The sequence below is a fragment of the Lucilia cuprina genome, chromosome 2, assembly GCF_022045245.1.
Source record: "Lucilia cuprina isolate Lc7/37 chromosome 2, ASM2204524v1, whole genome shotgun sequence".
Classification (NCBI taxonomy): domain Eukaryota; kingdom Metazoa; phylum Arthropoda; class Insecta; order Diptera; family Calliphoridae; genus Lucilia; species Lucilia cuprina.
In genome coordinates this window covers 49,358,982-49,364,483 of record NC_060950.1, presented here as the reverse complement: position 1 = coordinate 49,364,483, position 5,502 = coordinate 49,358,982, and positions in this window count along the sequence as shown.

Below are 5,502 nucleotides of genomic sequence, written 5' to 3'. Positions count from 1 at the left end.
CTGACTAACACTGATTGGAAGATTCTTAGGAATTACCTTCACGATACTGAGTTTCTGAACACTGTAAAACATTCAGTTCCCTTTTTTTCTCATGATAAGGAGCGCACAACAGGCCTGATTGGGACCTAGGTGTATTTCTTCGGATTTGTAATCCGCCTATCAACCTAACCGAACAAAAATACATTCATTCACCAAATTTTATTAGAATTGCTATTAAGCTTTCCACTTTCAGAATTTAAATATATACTATTTAAAGTTGTTTTTTAGTCTTTATATTTGTCATTCTCGAGTTCGAAGTTTCGTTAAAATCGTATTATAGTACATAAAGCCGTCCATAAAAACTTGTATATTTGTTGTCAAAAACTTAAGATCTGAATATCTATTAATATGTACCTTCACAAGGAAATATTTTTGGTGCATATTTGTTTAAAGTTTTTAGTGCATATTTTTAATTTTTTAGTGCATGAAAATGCCCTGCTTATAACTAATGCAAACATTGTCCAGACCTCTAACTCTAAGGTATAAAAAATAGCAAAAATGGTGTTTTCCCATTTTTAGTGCATATTATATATAACTAATGTAAACGTTGTCCAGACCTCTAACTCAAAATATTGGAAATTTTGCCCTTTTATAATATTAAAGGATAATCAAGGACTTTCTTGTAACTTAAGCAAACTATACTATGGTTTCTTATGTTAACGCTGTCCAATTATAACAAATTTAGTTAATAGTAAGTACAAGAAAAATCATTTATTTCTGAACATATTTGTCAAAAATATATGGATAAATGCTTGTGACGCCTTACCAGTATATTTAATTTACTTTGTTGCCCCTGAATACAACATTTTTTACAATCAAACATTTTGTGATTTGCCTGGCACATAGGGCATTCTTATTTACGTATATCATCAGCCGTATGGAGAACAACGTTTTTTTTTTGTTTCATTATTTCCACGATTTCTATTTGTACTTTGCACTATAATTTCCAAATCAGCAACACCTTTGAGCCACTTACTAAACTTCAAAACAATTGGGTATGGCTTTATTGTTAAGGCGTAGCGAGCCCACTCCATTCGTTTGCTCATAGGTATTTTTCCTACCAGTTCTTCCATCAGTGTAGGATTTGCTAAATGCTGTTGTCCATTGGCGGTTTCTAAAAAGGCGGCAGGATTCTGTACTTTTTCCTTTACTTGTTAAAGCTGACAACAAAAAAGCATTTCGGGTCGACCATATTGAAAACAAAATTGTTCCATAACCATACTCAAATTACTTGGATGGATCAACAACGACTTCACACATTCTTGTGCCTCACCCTTCAAAGCCTTTTGGAGTCTCAAATAATTTTCAAAATTATTATAATTATAAACAGCATTTGACTGATTATATATACATGGGCCAATATTCGGAAACACCATTAAATTACGGCAAGTCATACATTTTTTCGATGAACCGGCACTTTGCCACCATTTTGAGACAACGGTATCGACTTACGAAAATTCGAAAAATTAATTTCATTGCAGCTATCTGAAGAAAATAGCAGTCGACTTTGACTCAAGCAGAATTGTCAATGCCTAGCGAACGTTGTCCATCGCAATGAACGCAAATTCACCCGCCATGTCACATTCATCCAATATGTCGCCGCCTGTACCACAGGTACAAGCGATGTCAACATTGACAATTCTGCTTGAGTCAAAGTCGACTGCTATTTTCTTCAGATAGCTGCAATGAAATTAATTTTTCGAATTTTCGTAAGTCGATACCGTTGTCTCAAAATGGTGGCAAAGTGCCGGTTCATCGAAAAAATGTATGACTTGCCGTAATTTAATGGTGTTTCCGAATATTGGCCCATGTATATATAATCAGTCAAATGCTGTTTATAATTATAATAATTTTGAAAATTATTTGAGACTCCAAAAGGCTTTGAAGGGTGAGGCACAAGAATGTGTGAAGTCGTTGTTGATCCATCCAAGTAATTTGAGTATGGTTATGGAACAATTTTGTTTTCAATATGGTCGACCCGAAATGCTTTTTTGTTGTCAGCTTTAACAAGTAAAGGAAAAAGTACAGAATCCTGCCGCCTTTTTAGAAACCGCCAATGGACAACAGCATTTAGCAAATCCTACACTGATGGAAGAACTGGTAGGAAAAATACCTATGAGCAAACGAATGGAGTGGGCTCGCTACGCCTTAACAATAAAGCCATACCCAATTGTTTTGAAGTTTAGTAAGTGGCTCAAAGGTGTTGCTGATTTGGAAATTATAGTGCAAAGTACAAATAGAAATCGTGGAAATAATGAAACAAAAAAAAAACGTTGTTCTCCATACGGCTGATGATATACGTAAATAAGAATGCCCTATGTGTCAGGCAAATCACAAAATGTTTGATTGTAAAAAATGTTGTTGTATTCAGGGGCAACAAAGTAAATTAAATATACTGGTAAGGCGTCACAAGCATTTATCCATATATTTTTGACAAATATTGTCAGAAATAAATGATTTTTCTTGTACTTACTATTAACTAAATTTGATATAATTGGATAGCGTCAACATAAGAAACCATAGTATAGTTTGCTTAAGTTACAAGAAAGTCCTTGATTATCCTTTAATATTATAAAAGGGCAAAATTTCCAATATTTTTGAGTTAGAGGTCTGGACAACGTTTACATTAGTTATATATAATATGCACTAAAATGGGAAAACACCATTTTTGCTATTTTTTATACCTTAGAGTTAGAGGTCTGGACAATGTTTGCATTAGTTATAAGCAGGGCATTTTCATGCACTAAAAAATTAAAAATATGCACTAAAAACTTTAAACAAATATGCACCAAAAATATTTCCTTGTGAAGGTACATATTAATAGATATTCAGATCTTAAGTTTTTGACAACAAATATACAAGTTTTTATGGACGGCTTTATGTACTATAATACGATTTTAACGAAACTTCGAACTCGAGAATGAAAATTTGGTGAATGAATGTATTTTTGTTCGGTTAGGTTGATAGGAGGATTACAAATCCGAAGAAATACACCTAGGCCCCAATCAGGCCTGTTGTGCGCTCCTTATCATGAGAAAAAAAGGGAACTGAATGTTTTACAGTGTTCAGAAACTCAGTATCGTGAAGGTAATTCCTAAGAATCTTCCAATCAGTGTTAGTCAGGTATGTTATTTCCGAAATAACATACTTGGATCTAACTTCGACGAATGCCTGACAGTGGCAAAGAAAGTGCTCTAGAGTTTCACTGTCATCTCCGCATGCTCTACATACGTTCAAATCCGCACAACCAATTTTGCATAAATGTGCTCGTAATCCTGTGTGTCCACTCAGAATACGCACTATCATACTAACTTCAGACTTGCTTATTTTGAGGACATTTTTCGTCTTTCTCTCATCAGGGTCACACCATAGGATTTTTGTGGTTCTACCCATTGTTTCATTATTCCAAGAAGTTTTATGGGATTCTCTCACCCATATTTTTAGTTCAGCTTTTGTTGCGTCGAATGGTTTCGCGTTTGTCAGGTTAACTGCCTCGAGCTCCCTTCCCTTTAATGCTATTACATTCGCTCATTCGTTACTGACTACTCCCGAGTGGTCTGGTACCCATATGGGAGAGTCATATCTTAAATATGTTTGTTAAAGATATTGTCTTTAATATCGCGTAAATAAAATATTTTACTTCCAAAAGGTTAAAGGTCAAACTTCAAAGTGTAAAATTCAATGTAAAATATATCAGTCAGCCCCGTGTTAAAAATTAAAAAAGGACATGGTAGAATGACACTTGAACTCTCCTCTATATCCTACCAAAAACAAATCGATGGAGACTCGTTTAGTTTAGAAGTTATTAACCAAAATATAATATAAATCAAGTTTTTTAAACTAAATTTTTATACAAAATAATATAAAACAAGGTTATCACTGGAATAATGTACAGTCTACATTGTACCCAATTATTATATACTACAAATATAATGGAGAAATAAAAAATACAAATTTTATAATAATTATAAGCGTTTATAAGCTCTTCTGAACATACTCTTCTATCTGATTCTATTGACGAAAGTAGCTTTATTACCTAAGTTCGATGTGATCAAGTCTTTAGTATTAAAAAAATCCATCAGGGCCTGTCCTCTGCGATTTGTACTCCGCCAAGCTACATGGTGGGAGTTGGCATCAGTGTTGCCACAACAACATTTTTTCTAACGAAATTTCGAATAAAAAATAACTAAATTAAGAAAAAAGTAAACACAATTATTTTTATTTGTTTCATGTAACTATGTTAAATTTCGTCGCTAAACTGATATTATGAAGACAGTTATGAGCGTTAATATAATTTTCTGTACGGAATCTTATATGAGACGTATGGTCAATTATGGACCATTTCTCATAAAATCTGACAGTAATGATTTAGTTCCTTCAAAACTTGATTATGTTGAATTTTGTTACTATATTGCAGTACATTATGAGCTTTAAAGTGATTTTCTGAGGAGACTTTTTATGAGGGATAGAGCCAATTATGTACCGATCCTCATAAACTTTGACAAATACATTTCCAATAAAAATTTTTTATATTGAATTTCATTGCTATAGATGCATTTTTAGGCAAAATAGTAATTTTGTGAATAGGGCATAATATGGAAGCTAAGTAAAATCAATACCAATCAAACTGGGTCAATTAAAAATATTTTGGTAAAATATTTAAATTTTCTATCTTGTTTCTTTTCGACTCTATCGTGTTTTCAACCATAAGTATATGTCTCTTCGCGGATGTAATTAATATTTATTTTAAAAAATAACTGAGTTTTTAACGCGTTTTAGCGCAATTCAAAAATACTCCACATATGACTTTTTCAAAAACAATTTTAAATTATAAAATACTTCCCATTTTATGTACAGATTTGGAGATTTCGTTAGAAATTTGGGTTTAAGGGGTATATTTGACCAAATTTTAATACCATGTAGCGGATGTTAGCATTACATTTATAACTTCAGCAATATTTGTAAACGTAATCTATCCAAATTATCCGACAAATTGACCAAAATTTAGAATTTAAGACGGTAAATAGTATACAACATCATCTAGAAAATGTAAATAAAGAACTAGAAGTCATTGTGAGATAGTAGAAGTCAAATATTATGAGTAACAAATCTTTGCATATATCGCGATTATTGTTCGTCGTACGAGTTTAGATGTTATTACAACTTTTGTATACAATATAATCTCATTTTCCTTAGCTGTGTTACTTAAATATACATATATGTTAATTAATACTTTAAAGATATTGTGATACTATTCTCGCATCAATTAGCAGAGAATACATTATTAATTCTTATTAAATCATTTATCTTAGAATTAGCACAGTATCTGTTTATGCAAAATTTAAAATAGGTATAGAAGTTGCATTTATACTTTAAATTTTAAATTTAAGTTGGAGGACATTATCTACTAAGTACGTAGACTATTCCCACCAAAATCCATAAAAATCGAAATGCGAAGTACAG